Raw genomic sequence first — 24288 nt, 5'->3', positions numbered from 1 at the left:
CTAATTTTATACTTACTGTACAATGAAAAGTTGGATTAACAGATGGAAACATGGATGTTTACCACATATTTTTAAAAGCTCCTCGGGTAATTAGCTATCGAACAAAGGTGAAAAAGCACATGTTCTAAACATATGACCGCTGAATACCTGAAAGTGAATTAAATCCAATTCCTGGGATTACCGGTAAACTTCTCTGAAACGTTATTTCAATATAGTCAATGTTATCTTGGCTTTTTCCCCTGTGTTCATCTGTTTGAAATGCTATATAAATACTTCCCCCAAATAACACATGTAGAAATAATACCAGTAATACCTGTACAGTTATGTCGGTCCTCCTCATGAGTCAGAAATAAGAGGGTAACGATATTTCTATTCGTCCTGTACCGTCAGGCATAACAGTTCAGTGCACGCAGTCAGAGGACGAATACATTTATGTAAAAAAAAAAAAAAAAAATCCATGTCGGATTTGGTCCTCCTTTAATCCAGTGAGCGGTAATTTGCCTAAATCAACAACCGACATTGCGGAAAAAAGAAGACAATCCAAGACAGAAAAACAAGTTTTCATTTTTCATGACAGGGGTGCCGGTACTTCTACTTACGAAATAAATTGGTTCTGGAAGTAGTTTCGTGAACTGAAAATTCTGTAAGCAGAGGCACATTTTCCATGTAAATGCCCAAATCTGTTCCAGGCTCCCCAAAATTCAGACATAAATATTTTATAAAGTATAAAAATTACGGCTGTCAAACGATTAAAATTTTTTAATCGAGTTAATCAAAATTTTTAATCGAGTTAATCACAGCTTAAAAATTAATTAATCGTAATTAACTGCAATTCAAACCATCTCTAAAATATGCCATATTTTTCTGTAAATTATTGTTGGAATGGAAAGATAACACACAAGACCGATATATACATTCAACATACTGTACATAAGTACTGTATTTGTTTATTATAACAATAAATCCACAAGATGGCATTAACATTATTAACGTTCTTTCTGTTTAAGGGATCCACGGGTAGAAAGACTTGTAGGTCTTAAAAGATACATTTGAGTACAAGTTATAGTAATTTTATATTGAAACCCTTCTTAATGTTTTCATTTTAATACAATTTGTTAAATTTTCAATCTAAAAATAAACTAGTAGCTCGCCATTGTTGACGTCGCCGAGCGGTGACGTCACATGGGCTCCCTGCCGTTCTTCCACATTGTCTTTAACTACGTAAGGTAGTGATTAAAGTACACCACAAGGTGTAAGTGGCGAGTATTAAATTACTTAGAAATCAAGCCAATGAGTGTGTTTTGTCCCTCGACTGACGCCGTAGTTCCCTGTTTACAGGTCCATCCATTGTACTTCACGGTCATTTGATTGCTGGTTTCACAACGTACGAGAGATCTGATAGTTTGTATATTGTGACAAAATATTGGCATCAATAGTTTGACCAAAGTCTAAGTTTTATGTGTATTTTGCAAAGCTATTTTGATTGGGAATGCCAGTTCTCTTTGCACTGTTGTTTAACTGTGTGAGAATAGGGCCTCATTGATAGAGATTGAAGTGCTTTTCTTTTTGTGAATATTATTTTTTGAGAGGTAGGAATATTATTTTTGTTGTGCTTTCACTAAATGATACTTATGTTTGTTGTGAAGGTGTTGCCGAAGCTTATGCCAATAAACGGTGCGGTCCAATGAACGCCTGTGTCCACTCGCCTTTTGTAATATTCCGATATAGAATTAGCCGAGGCACCCCGAAGTGCACGCGGCGCCAATGTTGTTTACTCACATGATGCAGGAGTGAGTTATGAGTTATGGCCTGCCGAGAGCCGTAAGCTGTGTTAATGTTGAAGCTGAATGTGCTAAATAAGAATCAAAGTGCCAGCACGTCGCGTGTGGTATACCTTTGTTAAGAAAAAGCACAAAACAAGACACCTTTCTCTGCCTCTTAGCTCTCAATGTGCAAAAAACGGCGTCATTGTAATCTGTTTGAGGCAATTCATGAGCGGGTCATTCCGCACATGTGTTGAATGCGTCAAATATTTTAATGTGATTAATTTTAAAAATTAACTACCGCCCGTTAACGCAATAAATTTGACTGAACTAATAAAAATGCATCAAAACATTTAACAAATACATGTTGCAGTTAGATATTTGCATTATTTAAAAAAATATAAGAATGGCGTAAAGAATAAAAGTCAATACACTCACTTAAAGCTTTCAGAACACTTCATGGCCCGCGGGGTGAATAAAGAGGACGCTGGGATACACACATACGCATACAGTAGAGGTCCCTCTTAACCAATTGGATGCCAGGAAGATGCAAACACGACAGAGAGTAGTGGTTACTTTTATGCCATGTATGTTCCGATCAATAAAATGGGGTATATGGGTCACAAGAACAGCAAGCGTTAATAAGAAAAGTCAGTCTGTCAATCTTCTCCACGTTGATCACCACAATACTGACTTACCAAATTGATGTGAAGTAAGTAAAGGTGTTGAAGGGAGCTCTGGTTATAATACTGATTGTTCATTTCACACCTAGCATTTACAAAACATTAAGCACCATGTTGTTTGGCATTTTAAAATAAAGTTTAATTCCACTGAGTGTGTTCTTGTGATGAACCGCAAGCCGTTTATGTGTATCTAAATCACAGACTCAGAGCAATAGAAATAGCGAATAGGTTTGTATTTAATTCAACACGGTTGATCACAACATACTACTCAGCAGATTGGAACAGTGGGTAGGGCTTACTGACACTGTTGTTCAGTGGTTCACATCTTATTTACATGATAGGGATTTATTTGTGTCAATCAGAAACCATCAGTCAGAATGAACCAAATTCACGTGTAGAGTCCCTCAAGGGTCAATTATTGGACCACTCTTATTTAACATCTATATGCTTCCCCTAGCTCAGGTTATGGAACAGTATGACATCTCCTATCACACCTATGCAGATGACACACAACTCTACACTTCTGTGTCCACACATGATTATAGTCCCTTAGTCTCACTGAGTAAATGCATTCATCAAATCAATGAATGGATGTGCCAAAATTTTCTCCAGTTAAATGTGGAGAAGACAGAAGTGATCATTTTGGGGCCCAAAAAAGGAAAGGTCAAAGATAAGCAGGCACCTTAGCACAATGTCACTTACAGCTACAAATCAAGTCAGAAATCTTGACGTAATTACTGACTCAGACCTGAAATTTGATTGCCATCTAAGGTCCGTCACTAAATCTGCTTATTACCACCTAAAAAATATAGCCAGAATTAAGGGGCTTCTGACTCAACAAGACATGGAAAAACTTATGCATGCGTTCATTTTCAGTAGATTGGACTATTGCAATGGTATATTTACAGGTCTTGATAAAAAATCAGTCAGGAAGCTGCAGCTAGTACAGAATGCTGCAGCCAGAGTCCTCACAAATACAAGGAAACTGGACCACATTACACCGGTTTTGAAATCGTTACTCTGGCTTCCGGTGAGTCAAAAGATAGACTATAAAATACTACTGCTCGTCTACAAAACACTTAATGGCCTTGGACCAAAGTACATGCTTGATTTGTTAGATTCCTATGAAACATCTAGACCCCTAAGGTCGTCTGGAACCGGTCTCCTGTATGTTCCAAGAACAAGAACCAAGCAGGGTGAGGCAGCATTTAGTTATTATGCTCCTCACCTCTGAAACAAGTTACCTGAAAGTCTGAAGTATGCTCAAAATGTTAGCTCTTTCAAGTCACGGCTAAAAACACTGTTGTTTAGCACAGCATATCCATAACTATCTATATATTTCACTCTATTTGCTTTCTATTCCTCTTGTGCTTTATCTCCACTGCCGATTTCAATTATTATTATTAGTAGTAGTAGTATTTTCTATGTTTATTTTTTCTTCTTCTATTTGAAATGAAATGCGATTTTTATTTATAATTTTATTTCCTGTTTCGATTGCCTTTGTTTTCACGTTCTATTGATTTGATGTGATTTTTATGATCTTCATGTGATGTAAAGCACTTTGAATTTCCTTGTGTTGAATTGTGCTATATAAACAAATTTGCCTTTGCCTTGCCTTGATTAAAAGTACAACAAAGGAAGCATGCCAAACAGTACGAGAATTGAACAAAGTCCAAAAGGAAGTAGAGCACAAAAAAAAAAAAAAAAAAAAAGATCAAAGTAGGATACAATCGGAGGAAACGTTGGAGAGCATGAAGATGAGGGCAAGAACTTTGAATCAGTGAGATATTAGTCATTTACTGAATTTGGCATGAAAAAAAAGGCTGACTTTGGTACGGCGCCAAGGTCACCGTAAATGACATGACTTTAGATCTCTGTTACGTGCCAAAGGCGGCTCGCGAAGGGCGTAACATAAAACAAGCCACACAATTATACGAGTGGACACAAATTTATTTACAGAACAATCAAACTCGCAGTGAATATGTACAAAATGCCAAGGAAGCATGACTTCAGGGTAAGCCCAGGCCAAAACAACAAACAAAAGGAATTACACTCAAACCCCACCCGCTAACTAAGCCCTGATCATGTAAAAGGAACAAAGAAAAGACAGCTTCTAACCTAACTTCCTACTCTATACAAAACAGGAGAAAACGGGTTGAACAGAAATGGCGACTTACCCTTACTTGCGTCAGTGCTCTTATTCACAGTGGTGAACAAAAACGATCCAATAACGAAAAAACACAAAAGACCTCACCGAAAAAGCGAGAGTGTAATAAAACTAGCGATCAAAATGCAAATGAGCGTGAATGGCGAGCAAACAGCTAGCGAGGAGGACCGCGGCAGAATTCTGTCAAATGCGACCTCCTAGAACGTTGACAGCGGCAGGTTCAAGAAGCTTGGCGCCTTTTTCCGTGGCCAATCAGCGGTGGTGACGTCGTCGGTCCGTCCTGCGTCGATCAGCTGTCGTCACAGTGGGAGGGGAAGCAGCCAGCTGGTGGAGGCGACGATCAGCTGACTGGAAGAACCTCAGAAAATTAACTATTAAATGGCCAGGGGCCGTCACAATCTCATAAGGCTCATGAACAGTCTCATCAATTTTGAGGAGGATCTAAATAACTCCCTCCAATATCTCAAATGTGTGCATATTTTTTCACATTCAATCCAATCCAAAATAACTGATTTCCTGTTGGGTTTGTGGTATGGGTCCAAAAACCTTTTTTTGGTGCAGTTTTGCACGTGGTAATGACTCACCAATTTTCATCACTCTACGTTAAAAAAACCTAATAGGATAGACCTTTTTGGTGAGTTTTCGAGCATGTTTTTGCATTTGTTTTGATTCTCAGAAAAGGTGATGTGAGTGAGTATAGAGATGGTCTAATAACAACTAATCCTCCGTTGATTGTGGCCGCCTGTAAATTGGCACTCTGATCACTGCAATGACTTTTTACCGCTTTTTGTAATAGCCCAGATTCCGACCACAGTTGGGTAAACTTTAAAGGAAATGTGAAGAAACGGTCCATTGCACTTGAATCACAACGGGAAATGTGAGACACATGAAGAGCTCAACTCCAGTCGTCTCTCGGTGATCTCTGCGGCGTGGGCGTCCCTGCCTCTATGCCTGCGAGTATGTTGCCCGGGCGACTTTTTCAGACATACTTGAATGTTTTAGGAGGCAAAAGTCTTACCGCAGAACAAAAATTTTATGTGCTGACTTGTTATTGTTGATTTAATCCGATTCCAAGTCTCATTAATGTGCATTGGACAGGTATAGGCTACTCCTTTGGTAAATCTAATTAATTCAGCTGCATTCTTTGAGACATGTTCTAGAAACAAATCTCATGCACATGTTACAAAGACCTGACTGAATCCACGACCCAACCCACACAATTTTTCCAGTGGTTTTTGGCCTTGGCAGACCTTTACCAACTACAGCAGTTCCCCAGCCTGCGCCTAATACGAGAAGGTGATGTGCATAATTTGTTATACATGTATTGCTTAAAATCTGAAATATAAACAGAGCAAAAACGACAAGCTCGCTGCCCTCAAAACCACTTAGAACAACATCTCAATTTAAGCGTTCTGGACGCTTGCATCTGATTAGGATAAACTCAACATTTGGGTTACTTTTTTCAAGTTTTCTCCATCTCTTATTTTGGCATGTCAAAATAGATGAAGGCTTTCCATAAACACCTTGGAGAAATAGAGGGAAAATTCAGTTGAGGGTATAGGAAACACACAGAAAGCACAGATTTGGGATAATGAGTATGTTGGGACGTTGATCAGAAATGGTCAAATGGCCTCACTATACCAAAACTCTCTTATAAAAAAATGATCACATTGTTGAATTCTTTTTTTTCTTAGCTCCCGATTTCTCTCAAAATTATATAGTTTTATGTGAGACTGTGTATAAGCAAAATGACTGTATCCTCCTACCCTCTCCTGAAAAGAACAACTTCACACTACTTTCACATTGAGAGGAAAAAGGTCATGGATTTGATTCTATATCCACCCGATCCAACACACACTACCAATCTGATGCTCGATTAGCATTTGATTTTGTGGGATTTTCAGTCGCGCTGCACATCATACCAAAAGAATAACCCAAATACCTCAATGTCTGCTTCTGGTCCCTGTAAAAACATAGTTAGAGAGGGTAAATGTACGATGTGGTCAGTGAACTGCTCGCAGACACAGACACACACACACACATACCCGTACGCTGTAATTGGATGGATCAGTGAAAAGTGGAATATGATACAAGCTAAACCCAATTTAGGGGGGATGACAAGATATTGTGAGCAGCTGAGGAGAGTACAGCAGCAGGTTCGAATGATTGGTCAAATTTGTGTGTGTGTGTGTGTGTGTGTGTGTTGGGGGGGGGGATACAACTTTTTCACATGAGTTCTTCAATCAAGAGGGTAGGCACGCTTGCTTCAAGCTGTATTTTTGTGACTCAGTTAACTTTTAATAGAACACTGACAAAATTTAGATGTTCAATTGAGGAAATATTTTTACATCTCCTTCTCTTGTCTTAGTTTCTAATACGCGACAACTTTCCAAGTAGGGCTTGATGTAAATTTATATATCGCGGAAAACACTAAGGTGATTTGAAGTTCCGTTCTGAGACCCCCAATTTGGCCAACTTTCAAAATTGTCCTGTAGGCCTATGCATGTGTGATACATCATTGGAAAGCTTAAAATCTCAATTTTCTGGGGGAAGAAAACATTTTAACAGGAGAGCTTTAAAAAAAAAAAAAAAAATTAAACAGCAAAACCCTAACTTAAGGCGAGAGCACGTGAGAGCAGAATTAAAGACGCCACGATTTAACGAGATATTATCGCGTACTTACCTTGTGTTGATCCAAAAAAAATCCATGTAGCGTGTATCACCGAGTGTCAAGACACAGCTGTGAATGGCCACAGCTGGATTTTTGGGGGATTTTATGGGTTAAACATGGTGATATAACAAGGGTCACGATGCAGAAATCGCAGACAACAAGGAGTGGTCAAGATGTTCTTTTCCATATATTTACCCTTTTAAATTTTTTTTTTTTTCAATTTTTCTTTATTTGGATCGATTATTTATCATCTAACATATTGGAAAAAATGTGACAGTAACAAAAAAATAAAAAAAATACAATTAAGCGATAGTTATGAAGTAAATAATTGACTTTTTTACAGATGCCATTTTTGTCATTGTGACATCATTTGTTTAAAAGTTTAAAATATGCGAGTGAATAATTTTTTAAAGTTTTTTTTAAACGAAATATTAGACATCAATTAATGATTCTAAGCTAAAAATGACAGACATTTTGAACAACAAATTTAGTTAATTACCTTCGTATTGTCGCTGGGTTGAAACATAAGCTGTTGCGCGACGTCTGTAAATGGGGGTTTCCAGGGTAAAACAGACAAAAATAGTTTGGGGGCTTAATGTGCCATGAATCTGCTACGGCAGCATATAGACATTTTGTTCTATCAAACACAGCAGTTGTTTTGGCTTAAAATGCAGCAGTTTGTTTTAAAGGGGAATGCAAGTTTAAGTTGTCTGTGTTTTCTGCCATATATATTAAGAGTATAACGGTACTTGTATTCACAATCATCAGATCACATCCACATCACAATCGTCACAGTTCGGCTCGCGCAGTCAGAATACCCTAGAGTAAAAAAAAAAAAATCATGTGGAGAATTAGTCCTCCTTCACTCCTGGGGGCAGTAGAGGTAATACGCCTAAACCGGGGGTCGGTGACCAGCGGCTCTAGAGCCGCATGCAGCTCTTTAGCGCTGCCCTAGTAGCCCCCTGGAGCTTTTTCAAAAATTTTTGAAAATGGAAAAAGATGTGGGGAGGGCAATATATTACGTTTTAATATGGTTTCTATAGGAGGTCAAGCATAACACAAACACTCTTCTAATTCATTAATATGGTCATTAAACTTCAGGCAGCATCGTACAACAGAGTAGTTATGTGGTGTGTCATTCTCTTTAGAATGAAAATACACATTTACCGTATTTTCCCCACTATAAGGTGCATCGTAGTATAAGTCGCATTCTCAACGAGTGGCCTGTATTAAAACGCTTTTCATGTATAGGGCGCACTGCATTATAAGGTACAGTAGTAGTAGTAGTAGTAGTAATGGTTGGCATTGCATTATGCATCCAAAAGATGGAGCTGAGCTAAATGGAATGTCATACCATGATTATCCAATATTCATCCATATATAAGGCACAACAGATTATAAGGCGCAGTGTTGGCTTTTGAGAAAAGGCTTTCAGGTGCGCTATGGTGCGGAAAGTAAGGTGTTGTGAAGTCTCTTTATGTATTTGTTGCTAACTTAGTCATTTTGATAGCAGGCTAATATAGCTATGTAGATAGCATGCCAGGCTTATGTGAGACTTATTGTTTTTTGTTTTTTTTTGCTCCACTATGGCTCTTTCAACATTTTGAGTTGCCGACCCCTGGCCTAAACCAACAACCAACATTACGGAAAGACAGAAGTCAAACAAAAACTAATACTGTGGTATGTCTATTACGACATTAATATGTTCTGGAAGTAGTTTCATCAAGTGAAAATTTTGTAAGTAGTAATGGGTTTTCCATGTAAATGCCCTTATTCCTTTCAAGCCCCCCAAAGTTCAGACATAATTTCTTTTAAGGAATAAAAATGAATCAAAACATGTAACAAATAAAGGTTACAGTGAGATTATTGCACAATAACAATAAGAGTTGTGCAAAATGTAAAAAAAAAAAAACAAACAAACAAACAAACAAAAATAAAACAGAGAATAAAGAATAAAAGTTAATACACTCATGTAAAGCTGTTAGAACATGAAAGGCAAATGAATAGGACGTTTGGAAACACGCATACACATGCAGTAGAGGTCCCTTTTAGCCAAATGGATGCCAGGAAGATGTTAGGCAATAGCTAATGGCAGCGCAGCTATAAGTATGTTATGATCAGTAAACTCTGGGAGCTGAGAGTAACAGCCCATACTGTATTTTACTGTATTACTGTATTGTGCACTTTGAGATTTGTTTTTTTTTTAATGTAAAGTGTGTTATAAATAAGATGCATTATTATTATTATTATTATTATTATTTTTGCCTTTTGTATCCTGAAATTTCTTTCGTGACAAGAGGCAATATTTTCCCATTTAGGCATGTCATAACCTGAAAATTCCTTAGAGACGTTCGTCAGTAGAGGTATCAGAGTGGTTATTATTCATCACTACTAGTAAAGTTATGGCAAATGAACAGTGGTAAATATCAAATGCAGAATTACAAACACTTTTTGAAGTGTATTTATTTTATATTTTCAAATGAGCAATGTTTATTTTTCTCCAGCTCTAGGCTGAAGTCACTGAAACACTGAATGAGTATTTATTTTTGCTCAATTTCAAGTGATGCTTTTTCAGTTTTTGGAACTATTTGCACTATTTAATTTTATTTTGGCCAATGTAACAATATACAGTATATTATATGGAAGTGAATGTTCACTGCTAATGGTTGGCTGTTAACTTTGTGTAATCCAACATTGAAAATAATATCATATACTGAATATATATGGCACAAAACACTCAGGTGACTTGAAGTTCTGCTCTGAGACCCCCAATTTGGCCAGATTTCAAAATTGTCCTATATGCATGTGTGATACATCATTGGAAAGCATAAAATCTCAACTTTCTAGGGGAAGAAAAATTTTGAACAGGAGGTAAAAAAAAAAAAAATATATATATATATTTTTTTTTAAACAACAAACCCTAACTGGAGGTGAGAGCACCATCTAACATATCGGGGAAAATAAGACAGTAACAACAACAACAACAAAAAAATACAATTAAGCTATAGTTATGAGGTAGATATCCGTGACTTATTTACAGACGCCAAATTTTTCATTGTGACGTAATTTGTTTAAAAGTTTAAAATATGCGAGTGAATAATTTAACCAAACTAAATATTAGACATCAATTAATGATTCAAAGCTAAAAATGAAACATTTTGAATAATAAATATACCGTATTGGCCCGAATATAAGACGGCCCTGTTTATAAGACGACCCCTTCTTTTTCAAGACTCAAGTTTGAAAAAGGACTTTTTGAACACCAAATTAATTTTATACAGAAAATAATTACAGTACACCTGAAACAAATGATTAACACAATATATCTGAGAGAAAAAGCATGTTATTTTGCCTCATTCAAATCTTAATATCTGAACATTTAAATATGTAAACTAAAGTCCAATCACATTCGTAAATGAATGGCTTCTGGTTTTTGAAATGTAAATAAACCAATCTATTGTGATAAAACAACAAAATTGCAATAACTGCATTAACCATCAAAGTGAAGTCTACGGTAACTGTAACTGTAGTCTTGAAACAAATCTGAATAAGGAAAAACATTGCAATACATTAATGCAAACTGGTTAAACTTGAGAATAGCTAAGATCTGTCATGACAGAACATCACTTCAATGATATCTGGCGCCATCTAGCGTCGTAAATGGGTATAACGTCTAGACCGCGAATATAAGATGCCCCCCAGTTTTCCAGTCTTATTTCAATGCAAAAAACACCGTCTTATATTTGGGCCAATACGTTAATTACTTACCTTATTTTTATGGCTAGGTTGAAACAAAAGCGGTTGCGCAACATCTGTAAACGTGGGTTTCCAGGGTAAAATGGACAAATTAAAAATAGCTCGGAGGCTTAGTGCGCCAATCTGCTATGGCAGCATATAGACAAATTGTTCTATCAAACACAGTAGTTCTTTTGTCTTAAAATACAGCAGTTCATTTTACAGAGGGGTGCAAGAGCAGAAACTGCTTTTTCAGTCTTGTCTGTATTTTCCGCCATAAATATTATATACACATATACAATATATGATATACAGTATATTATTTTTATTAAAAAACTAAACAAAAACAAGGTTGCAGCTGGCGAGTGCTACCTGACTTTAACTGTTACTTCAGTCGTTCCCTACGAAAAAGAGTGTGTTGTCTCGTTTTGCACTTACACTGTGAATTAAAAAATGCTAATAAAAACACAAATTCACTCATCTAACGTTTCCTTCTATTTATTTTGCTCTCTAATAAGACCTGTTTTTTAGTGTTAGCCAATAGGACAAAATTTAACTTTCAAATGCTGTGATTTAAAAAGCCTTTTTGGTTTCCCTGTTGTACCGAACCGTGATCCGCGTACACTGTAAAATATGATGTTTACTTTACTTAAAAAGAAAAAAATGCAAACTTGCTGCTTTAGAATATGTAGTATGTGTTACTTATATTAATTAGATGCAATTTAGTTAATTATTTCAGGTTTTAAAGACTCATATTAACCTTAATTATTGCATTATAGTACAGTGGAGCAATGACATACGTACAATCGAGAAGAATGACAGAGACTTTTGTTTTTAACACTTGCTGTTCTTGTGCCCCATACAGTACACCACATGACCCCAAGAAACAAAACACTTCATTAAACAGAACACACATAACAAAAGAACAGCAATCACTACTCTTAGTCGTGGTTGCCCAACTACCCATTATCCATTGCACTGGAACAGATAAATAACAGTCGCTACTCTTTTATAAACTTTTATAAAAGAGTAGAATATTTACAGATCGATGTGAAGTAAGTCAAGTAAGTGAATGTGCTGAAGAGAGCTCTGGTTGACAGCGCGGGTTACCGTGTACGTGTGCGAGAATGTTTTGGGTCAGAAAAGCGTGGAATAGATAAGGCAGATCTACGCATGTCTGAAAGAACGCCCAAGGAACACTGGGTAAAAATTGAGTTTAGTTCACTTATCATATTTAACTAAGTTGTGTATTAGCATTTACAGTGTACCGAGGTACTTACCGAACCAACTTCTGTGTACCATGACAACCAAATACTGTTACATTCTTTATATCCGTATAAAGTATTTATACATTATTCCTAATGCCATGTTTACAAGACTTGCCCAAACTAACCATCAAAGACGTATATCATGGTTGGTATTTGTGTCAGATTTTCCGAACAAGTAGAAATTCAGGCACAACTTCTATCATGAAAAGATTTAGTAACTTGACACTGTCATAGCTGCTGTCATTAAAACATCAGCTTCATTTTTAAACAGTTAATCCATGTTACAGTATTGTGGTGTCTGCCGCTGGTTTCCTGTTTATCCTATTTGGGATTCAGACTTGGCTCCTACGTATTCTGTAAACATTACATGTTTAAATAATACCATGGAAAGAGTAGATATAATTGCTTTCTGCTCAGGTTCGAACACAAAACTACTAGAAAATTTTCTGCATTAAAGTGTCCTTAGGAAGCTACCATAGAAATCATCAAAAAGGTTGTAACAGGTTGTAAAGGTTGGAGCGTTTCATATGGTTAAATGCAAAAAATGCAGGCAACAGTGCCAATGTGTTCATTTTCATTGATACACTATAATATGACTATATCTGTAACATATCAGGTGGGCAAAATATACGTATAATAGAGGGCAAATGTTAATGTCTTAGCTTTTTATTAAATTCAACAAAGTGCTTTATTATATTTTGACACATTATGCTGCATTATTATTGGTAATCATTTCATTTTAACGGGGCATGGTCTTCACCTTTAAAGGGTTTTAACGTACAGTGGTAGTGGCAAAAGTACCTGAACCTTTTGGAATTTCTCATATTTCTGCATAAAATCACCATAAAATGTGATGTGATCTTTGTCAAAATCACACATATGAAAAAACAGTGTCTGCTTGAACTAAAACCACCCAAACATTTATAGGTGTTCATATTTTAATGAGGATAGCATGCAAACAATGACAGAAGGGGAAAAAATAACTAAGTGAACCATCAAATTTAATATTTTGTCCCCCGCCCCTCTCTGGCAGCAATAACTTCAACCAGACACTTCAACAATCCACAAAATATAATGCCAAAACTTCTATGGAGTGTCCAAGTCCCTTTTTACGAATATTAAACGAGCAGCAAAGTTTTTTTTTTTTTTTTTTTTTTTTAAGACAGCAGTGGCTTTCTCCGTGGATTACTCCCATGAACATCATTCTTGGCCATTGTTTTACATATAGTTGATGTGTGCACAGAGATATTGGATTGTGCCAGTGATTTCTGTAAGTCTTTAGCAGACACTCTATGGTTCATTTTTTACCTCTCTGAGTATTCTACACTCTTTGCGTCATCCTTGGTGGACAGCCACTCTTTGGGAGAGAAGCAACAGTACCAAACTCTCTCCATTTGTAGACAACTTCTTTGACTGTCGATTGATGAACATCTAGAATTTTAGAGATGTTTTTGTATCCTTTCCCACCTTAATACAAATCAACAATCCTTGATTGCAGGTCTTCAGACAGCTCTTTGGACCGAGCCATGATGCACATCAGACATTGCTTCTCATCAAACCATTTCTTACCAGGTGTGTGTTTTATAGTGGGTAGGGCAGCTTTTACCCACTCATCAATGTTTGGGCAAACATTATTAAAGACTCTTCCCATCCTGCCCATCACCTGTTTGAACTGTTGCCCTCTGGCAGGAGATATAGGGCGATGAGGTCACGTACAACTAGACTCAGAGATAGTTTTTTTCCTAGGGCCATCCACGTTCTTAATACTGAACAGCACTAATTCCTCATGATGCTGCTATGTAGCGACTTTTGCACAATAATTTATTCTTGTCTTTTATTCAGTGATGTTTTAGTTGTGTGTTATTTTATAGTCTTGTGTTTTATGGTCCCACGGAGTAGCTTTCCAATTTCGTTTTTTGCTCTGCTTGCAATGACAATAAAGGAATTGAATTGAATTGAATTGATACACCAGACTTAAAATGTTTTGTAAGAAATGGTTTCAATTGCTATTTAAGTCTCTTTAGGCAGAGGGTTCATTTACTCATTTTTGCCCCCTCTGTCTTTTTTTGCATGCTATCCTCATTAAAATATGAAAACCTATAAATGTTTGGGAGGTTTTAATTAAAGCAGACACTGTATTTTCATCTGTGTGATTTTGACAAAGATCAAATCACATTTGATGGTGATTTTGTCCGGAAATGGGAGAAATGTCAAAAGGTTCAGATACTTTTTCATACCCCTGTTTGTGTCTACCATGAGAATATATCATGAGGAGTTTTAATTGGCATTTTCCCTCCTGAAAATAACAAGGGTTTATTTCAGTCATTAAAATGTTTATAGCCAATAAAATTGCAAGCACACCAAGTGTAAGAACTGAATTAGGCGTGGTGGACTAAAATCTGAGAACAGGTTAATGAACTTGTGAACCGCGACGGCTCAGACAAACAAAGTGGCATTTGAGCGGAACTGACGGTGATGTGCTTCACCTTCACTTAGCCTCACGTGGGCACTTGATGGAGCCCCAGGGGTCACAGCAAAGGCAGGGGGTCAATGTTTACTGGTATTTGCCCGTCATCTGTAGTCTGCACAACCCCTGCACGTAAACCATCACCTGCAAACTCCCCGAAGAGCTCACAAAGGGAAACAGATGAGGGCTGCAGCACAGGTTGTTGATGTTTACTCTGCCCTAATCTGTCCATAGCAACGCTAGATACCATTTTGGAGATTTGGAGGAGAAATATTATCCTAAGCAGGCTGACCTAGAGCAAAATAAACACAACAGGTTCGGGGTACACACGACATTGAAAGAATCCCACCTCTGTCAGGTAAAAGAGTGACGGGAGCTTGTGAGTTGGCCTTGTGTCCTCAATCTGTCATGACTCTTAAGGGATTTTCCTGTATTTCCCGCAAATAGCATAACAAAATATGTATTAACTTCACACTAAAGTGATAAACAGAGATGAAATACAAGTACTTACATTGATCCTAGGCGAAGTGAATGGAGTCTTCTTTCAAATAAAACAAGTTGTCTAATTTAACTACAAAGAGTTGTTTTAATTCTCCTCAAGTTTTGGATATATATATATTTTTTATTTTACTGCTATGCTGAAAATAAAACTGACTTGAAACCAGAAGCGGATAGAGTAGCGAGGCGTTAATTATAAATAATATTACTCAAGTAAAAGTAAAAGTAGTCATTAAAAAAAAAAAAAAAAAAAAAAAAGGTACTCAAGTACAAGTAAAAAACTATTCGTTGAAAGGAATATTCAAGTAATGAGTAACATTGTAACTGCTTACAACGTCAGATTTTTAAAATAATGGTATATTTTTTTTCTCATCACAACTTCATCTAGATGAACTTTTATTATTAAACTATACTAAAGCCCAGTGGTCTCCAACCTTTTTTGCACCTCGGTCTGGTGTGATATGGGCCTTCTTTTCACAGACCGGCAATGTGTGGCCATAGACTTCATAATTATATTGATGGGTCACATTCGTCACACACTGCGCCACACCTTCAAGTAGGGGGCTGCCCACATCCAGCATCAAGAGGTGTTATTCTCAAACAATCGCACGCAGCGATCTAACGCCAGATATAGGTTGAAAAAGTATGACAGCTGTACCGCATAAAAAAACAGGAAGGATTGTCTTAGGAGTGATTTGTTCGAGGATTCAAGGTAATTATTATAGTTTTTCGTACCATGCATGCATTTTGAAACGTTGTGAAAAAAATTCAATGGGCGAAATTAGCCGCTACGGCATTGACATTTTTTTTTTTGCTTTTAACCAAGAATCAAGACTGTTTTACGTCCATATCTATAAAGAATTCAGGAATTTAAGCATTGATTCACAATAATTTTCAACGCAAAAAGCTCTTTATTGTACTACGGGGACCGCCAAATTGGCGAACAGACTCGCATTAGTGTCGACATATTTATGTAAAATAAATGCTAACTGCCGTTTTTTTGTTTGTTTGTTTTAACCTAGAATCAAGATTGTTTTACATCCATATTGATAAAGAATTCAGGGATTTAAGCATTTATTCACGAGAATTTCAACGCAAAAAGCTCTTTGATGTGGTAAGGCGGCGCCACAGTGTTAGGTTTGCTGTTTTTTCCCTCCTAGTGTGACCTATTCCTGTGTTTGGCCATTGGTTTCACCTGGTGTACCTGCTCCTAGTGTATCCTCCAATCTGCATCCTCCTGTGTCAACAACCTGTTCCTCATTGACTCGTTACCCCGTGGCTGTGTCTATATAAGCTCCCCGTTTTGTTTTGTCACGACATTGTGCATGGACACTTTCATGTTCCTTGTCCTGCTTCAAAAGTAAGTTGATTTCTGAGCCTGACGTTTGTATGTTAAGGGTTTTTGGATTCCCCGGTGTTTTTGTTGGTACTTTGTTTTTTGTTGGCATTAATTAAAACATTGTACCGCCTTTTCTGACTTACCTTCCCTTTCCCTGCACTTGGATCCACACACCACCGACCTTCCCGCAATACTTGACGCAACTCTCCACTCAGATTAGTCAAGAGGTTACAGGTTACAACATACCGGACGTATGTGAGTTTGTCTTTACGCCGGAGTCTCGTCCGCCATTTTGTCTCCGGTTTTCTTTTAGTACTTCCACACACGACAAAGACCGCATTTGCACTCAGGCAGAAGTCGTTTAGCTGAGTGAGAGAGGGGAAAGACTGTAGCTGCAAGCCTGTGCATACATTTGTTGCTTGTGAAGCATCCACATAGTCAACACCTGTATATAACACCTTTTGTACTGTTTATTGTGCATTTTTAATTGTGGTAAAATACTTGGGGCGAGTTTATGTGATTTAAAAAAAAAAAAAAATTATGATGTGCAGGTGCTAACTGATACAGGCTAATCGTTTGTGTGGATTGCTATAATTGTATCAGCAGCTAGCAATAAACGCAAAATTGAATTGCTGTTATTTGTCAAGTTACGCAGGTGGCAGGTGGTGTGTGGCTCCAATTGCAGGTTAAGGGAAGCTGTGGCGCAGACCAACAGTGCAAAAATGATTTAATTAAGGTAAAAAACAAAGTACCAACCAATATTGTGGGGATCAAAAAGATAAAACACAGTTGCAAACAAAACTCATGTCACTAACAAAAGACTTGGTATAGAAAACTTACTTCGAGGAACATAAGGGCTTGGACGGCAAAAACTTGAGAAAAAACGCTGACGTGCACATGGACATTGACAATTACGGAACAAGGAGTTAAAAGAAACTGGGAGCTTCTATACACACACAGACAAGGGGTAACTAGACAATGAGGAACAGGTGTGTGACACAGGAGGATGCAGGTTGGAGGATACACTAGGAGCAGGCACAACAGGTGAAATCAATGGGCAATCACATGGACACACTCGGAGGGAACCAACACAAAACCTAACATTATTGAAGATGAAACTGATTTAATTTCATTTTTATTTTAGTTTTATTTTGAAAGTGTTAATGTCATGAGCAGCTGAATAAAGTCAGCAAACTACACAGACGTCTGTCATTGTCATTTCAGATCTTATCTCACTGGCTAGCTGGGACTTAGCTCCAACATCTTGGCGAGGACGGTACAATGACGTATAATACATGTTTTTGGATGGTTGTTTTGAGGAGTATTTAGGCAGTGTTGACAGTAACGCGTTTTGCGTTACTGTAATCTGATTACTTTCTTCAGTAACGAGTAATCTAACGCGTTAATTTTTCCAAGCCAGTAATCCGATTAAAGTTAGTTTCCCTAGTGCCCATGCGTTACTATTTTGTTTTTGTCCTCATAATGTATGTAGAATGAAGAATACTGTAGTCATGTACGAAGAGCATTTCTCATCGGGGAAAAAAAAAAAAACGGGTCACGTGTTTTACAGTGCTGTTTGAGGCTGAGCGCTGTCTGCCACGGCGGCCAACAACATAGCATTCTGACGAGGCAGCAAGGCTAACAGTGAAAGGCAGGATATGTACCGCAAATAGATGCCTTTGCTCACTGGAAATACAGCCATTACTTCACATTTCTGTCCAGTAAAAGATGACAAAAGTATCTCCGTTGGATGTCACGTTTTCTCATCGGGGGGGAAAAAAAACGGCTCACGTATTTTACCATGCTATGAGCACTGTTGGCGGCTAACAAACTATTGGCTACCTCTCAGGATGCTAACAGTGGAAGACGTAGGAGAAGAACCACAAACGGCTGCATTTGCTTATTGGACATAGAGCCATGACTTCACATTTCTCTCCAATAAAGATGACAAAAAATATCTCCGTGCGTCGCAAATTTTGCACTAGCTCAAAAGGGCACTCGACCGCTAATAACCGCTAATACATCTAATTCAAGGAACCACTTGGAATTACAGCACAACACGACAAAAATCGAAACAAAGCCAACAGGTAACGTGACAGCCAGCACTTTTACAGTTTGTAACCAGCCTTTACGTACATTTTATAGTTATAGTTTGTAACCATAGGCGGAGTGTGACTGTGTGTGTGTGTGTGTGTGTAGGGTGACAAAAGAGCGAGTCAAAAAATTGGACACGCCTCATCATTTGTGCTTTTTATATATTTTCACTACTATTGTAAATTCTCAGTGAAAATATTAAAACAATGAATGAACATGAGGAATTATGTTCTTGAAAACAGGTTTTATATTGTACATTCTTCAAAGTGTCCACCCCTGAGGTGTCTCCAAACTTTTGGCTTATACTGAATGCATTATGCAATACTTTGTAGGATTCTTGTTCATTTCATTTGTTTTTGTTGTCTTATTGCGTTACAACTTTTATAGACAGCATTTTAACGGCTAGGTCTTTATTTTAAAGGGGGAGTTCAGAATTTTTGACATTAGGCTTAATCTTCGAGTTAGTGGGGGTTTAATTAGTCGTTGGAGTTGTTTTGAACAAATTATGTGCAGTTTGTCAGTTATTTGTTAGTTTCAGGGCTCCGGAGTGGCTGAGCTAGTGCAAGTCAGTGGTGGTTGAAATCAACTCCATTAAACCCCTGCCAACTCGAAGATAAAGCCTTATCTGAAAAATTCAATTACATGCGATGAAATTTTTCTGTTGAGGCAGCAAAGGGAGAAAAATTGGGAAAAGTAACTGACAAATTACTTTTAAAGTAACTTAGTTACTTTGATAATAAAGTAATTAGTAAAGTAACTAGATTACTTTTTTGAGGAGTAATCAGTAATTAAATTACCTTTTCAAGTAATCTGTGACATCACTGTATTTAGGGGTATCTAAAAGGTTAATTCCGACTCACACGGAAATTCGGGTTACTTCGCCAGCATAGGAACGGAACTCGCTCGTAACCTGGGGACTACCTGTAGTTTGAAGCGCTATTTCTTTCATGATATATGAGTCCTAAAACACATTATTTTTCTCGCTCGCTGGTGCCCTGTTGTGCCCCATTATTGTATTAGGTCTAGTGATGCCCCTGGCTGTTGTTCATGATTGCCTCTTAAGACAAACCATGTTGAAAATATTTTCAGTAAGTACTGTACAATTCAATTAAGAAACTGAATGATAAAAGCTTGGAGGAGGTCATGACGCAAACACCTCAGGGGTGCAGGTCGCCAGTTCATGTGCATTAATCACATCTGTCCAGCTAATGGCGACAGCAACACTCAAGACTCAGTTTGATCTCCTGAATCGTATGTGACTGTTTTCCCAGGGACGTTGTCTACAGTAATTACAAAGTGACATCGGGATGAGGTGTCACATTCCTCTGCAAACATATTTTCAAGAAGAATTGTTAAGTTTAATTTTTAAGTTTTTCCAGATTATATGAACTAATAATCACATCGTGATGGATGCCAACAATACAGCGCGATCTAAAGAAGGCCACTTAACACAAATATTAGTAAATCTGTATACACAAATTCCCTTCATAGGAATTGGGGTTTGTATATGAAGTATATGAGTTCTGTGGATAACATTATAATAGCTGCTTCATTATCATTGAGTTTTCTTGCAAGGGAAGTGGTATGTTTATGTACCTCATTAGGTTGGCTAGCGAGGTGGTTAGAGTGGATTTTGAATAGCAAGTGCAGACTTAGCAACACGCAAAAGTATGCTGTGGTCATCCGTTTCCATATTTTAAAATTATTGTTGGAATTCTTGTAGTTGACTTTCAGACTAAAGAAGAACAAGCGCCATGATGATTGTTACCAGCTCAAACATTGAAAAGCCAGCAATCTAGGTGGCACACTGGAGCTTGGGTCCAGACAATCATGTAATTTGATCATCTGCAAAGGCACCACTAATACTAAAAGCTGCATATTGGCTATGGAGAAACATGTACTGCTTTCCAGACATCTGTACTTGGCATTGTCATTGGCAAGAGTAGTCCAAGTGTTACCACAGTGTAGTTTTAATACACCCAAGTGCAGGTACCTCACTGGCTTGCCTGCAATCCAAAGATTTTTTTCAAGTGTGTTGGAATATAAAAATGGAGCTGGACATTTTAACAGCAGATTAAAAAAAATAACAGGCTCGAATAAGTTTATTAAATCTGGCTTGGAAAAACCATTACACTTGACAACTCACTGTTGTTAAGCATGTTGTTATGAGTACAAATTATGTGTTATTATACTACTTAAACTTTTCAGATACAATACCAGTGCTACCAAAGACCTACAAGTGTGATTTAATGTCTGCCGTGGTCCAGCCAAGAGTACGATTGTGAACATGGCCTCAAAGACCAAGTTTAAAGACCAGGATTTGTACGCAGTACATCCACGTTTAGAAATGATTAAGGAATTTTCATTTAAAAATGATGTCCTTTAAATCGAATTCTTGCATATTGGCAGACATGAGAAAGTGGAAGCACTGCGAGACAATTGCCACGTTTACATGGAGCCAAATATTCCAATTACAATCGGAATATTTGTTCAAACCGAATAAATGTGTTCCATATAAACACCTCATTCGGAATGAACAGGCCCAAACCGAATGGAATTTCATTCCGATTCACAGGGGTGGAATATTCCTTTTCCCAAACCGATTAGAAGTAAAATTATATCATGTAAACAGGGAAGCGGAATGGTGTCTGGTTGCGTTCTTTCTGCGCATGCTCCGTACTGACGTGGTGACATCACTTGGTGACGTAAGTAACGTCACTTGCAACATGGCTTCCAAGCACACGCACAGCGCACCCACACAACTTTTTAGATGAACGGCGTGTCATTCTGAAGTTTTGTTTCCACTCGAAAAGTTAAAACAGCAGCTGATCTGACGATCGATCTCCATGTTTTGCAACGTGACGCTTTGTTTTGATTAATCTGCGCATGTCAGACGGCAGTTGTCAAACGTCCTTTCGGAATAAAGGCAGACACATGTAAACGCTGGATCGGAATAGATGAAGTGACATGTAAACAGCTGATGTGAAATTTCCATTCGGAATGATTTGAATCGGTATGAATAAAAGTCAGCATGTAAACGTGGCTAATGTTGTTGATGCTGTTGGCTGAGGCAGGTATTTCCTGTTCTAAATTTGTCCAATCAATGAGTGCACCTTTCGTCCACGTGATGAAAGTTCGGTTGGGGCAGTGTGAATACTGAACCTTTTCAACAAGTCATGTGCAAGTATTCTTGCGAGGTGGCTCTCCAACTGGACATTGGTCCTCTTGCTCTAAAGTGAAAGTGACCTTAGCAACCATGTTGAATTTTGGACAAAATTCACAATATCACAGCTCAAATGAGGAATCAATGAGGAATCTTAACAGATTTCAAGAATGCTTTCAAATAGGAGGACATAATTCAAAAAGAAAAGGAAATTCCATTATTGTTTCTTAAATGGCATATTTTAAGGTTTCAATTCCTTCAAATAAAATATTTTTCTTCCATAACTTGGTTTTATTGGATTGTTAAAAAGTCTCCATTTTTGGGGTCACCTTGTATATACCCCAATAGCAGGCGACTGCTTTCCCGGATCTGGCCTCAGCTCGCCAGATCCGCATAGCAATCACACCCGCTTAACGTCAGTGCGCTACATGCGGCCCGAATAAGCACGATAACAGTTTTGCCCTAATTGTCGCCTTGATTGCACAGACAGGTGAGCCTGGGACCAGGTGCCACTGATCCCCGTCAGCAGTTTACTTAAACCGGTCCTTGGCCTCACATCATCGCCAAATCAACAACTCACCTACAGGTATGAGACTTTCAGCTAACAAGAATCTTGTAATCCTGATACTGAGCTCATTTTTGTGTGTTTTCCCTCCTAGATCCTGTACTGCTTGCCTGACAAAACACCTGCCTGCCTACCCGTTCACCTGTTCTATCACCAAACTGCCCAGATTCTTTGGACACTAACTCTCCCTGTCATCGTCAAAAAATTAGGTTCCCAGTTATCCCAGAACCTTAATACAATATCTTGTTTACAGTCTAAAAATGGGTCATCTTTAATGTTGAGTTGCTTCTTCCACTTAAAATATTTTGCAAAAAAAGACTTATGTTGCTGTATGTTGCAGTAATATGTTATCATAAATAAATGGCATGAAACAATGTTTTCATTATTGCTTTTAATAGACAAATTTACCCAACTGAGTTTGGGCCAACTGAATAAGTTGCCGGATCAGCAACCAGTTTTGGGCCAGAACTGGTCCAAAGTAGCAGACACAACAATGTATGGCCCAGATTTGTATCAAAACAGTTTACAGTATTAAATTTAAATTCCGGGATTCCATTTTGTTCAATGTTATTTACTGTAATGTGATTATATTGCAAATGTAATTTTTCCATTAAAAGCAAAAATGACACTTTTTCATGCGATTTATTAATGCAACATACATTTTTTTTTACAAAATATTTTAATTGGAACAAGCAACTGAACATTAAAGAGATTTTTAGACTGTAAACAACATATATTAAAGTTCTAGGGCAACGGGGAGCCCATTTCATTGACAATGAGAGGGAGTGGTAGATCGTATCCAAAGAATCCGGTGGGCAGTTTGGTGATAGAACAGGTGAACGGCCAGGCAAGCAGTATAAAGATCGGGGGGTGGGGTTATGAGCCCAGTATCAGGATTACAAAATTCTTAGTTATCTGGAAGTCACATACCTTTAGGTGAGTTGTTGATTTGGTGATGATGCGAGGCCAAGGACCGGTTAAAGCAAGTTGCTGACGATCAGTGGCACCTGGTCCCAGGCTCACCCATCTGTGCAATCAAGGCAACAATTAAGGCAAAACTGTCATAGTGCTGATCCTGGCCGCATCTGACGCACTGACGTTAAACTGGAGTTTGAGCATGTCCGGTCTGCAACGCCCAGATAAAAAGACTATTTTAACTGTGGATACAGTTTAATAATCTGTGGGTAACGATTGCTAAACTGTGGGTACAGTTTAGTAATCTGTGGATACAGTTTATTAAACTGTGGGTACAGATTAGTAATCTGTGGGTACAGATTAGCTATGATTTTTTTTTCTACCCTGGCACCCGGGGGGCTCTGTAAATTCCACATTAAAGATGACCCATTTTCAGACTGTAAACAACATATTGTATTTAAGGTTCTGGGGTAAATGGGACCATGTTTAGTGATAGAACAGGTGAACAGCAGTGATGGCAAACTGAAGCATCATGAAGCAATGAGGCTTTCCATCAAACTGGTTCGCTCCTGGGCCGAAGCATCATGAGGCTTCATTTTTTCTATTGCGCCTTCATGTGGAAAATAAATGTCATGACAGACAGAGTGATTAAAATGATACCATGGATTTGATGGGGTCAAAAGGGCAGGGAGTTGTTATGTGAATGAATGCGCGTGTGTTACTTGAAAGTAGAGCCTAGATTAGGCCTATAAGAAATCCAGCCCGACCCGGCCCGAGCAACTTAACTTTCAGGTCCAAGCCCGAAAAAACCCAAAATTGTAATTTTTTTATTTGTATCCCCGAGCCTGAAAAAAAAGCTGAAATGTTATTTTTTTATTTGTGAGGACCCAGGAGGAGGAAATGCAGGGATGCAATGCGTCAGTCAGACCTGGACAGAGCACTGCTTGGAAAATGGTTGCA

Source organism: Corythoichthys intestinalis, chromosome 21 (assembly GCF_030265065.1).
Source record: "Corythoichthys intestinalis isolate RoL2023-P3 chromosome 21, ASM3026506v1, whole genome shotgun sequence".
NCBI classification, from domain to species: domain Eukaryota; kingdom Metazoa; phylum Chordata; class Actinopteri; order Syngnathiformes; family Syngnathidae; genus Corythoichthys; species Corythoichthys intestinalis.
Note: the sequence above shows the minus strand (reverse complement) of the source record.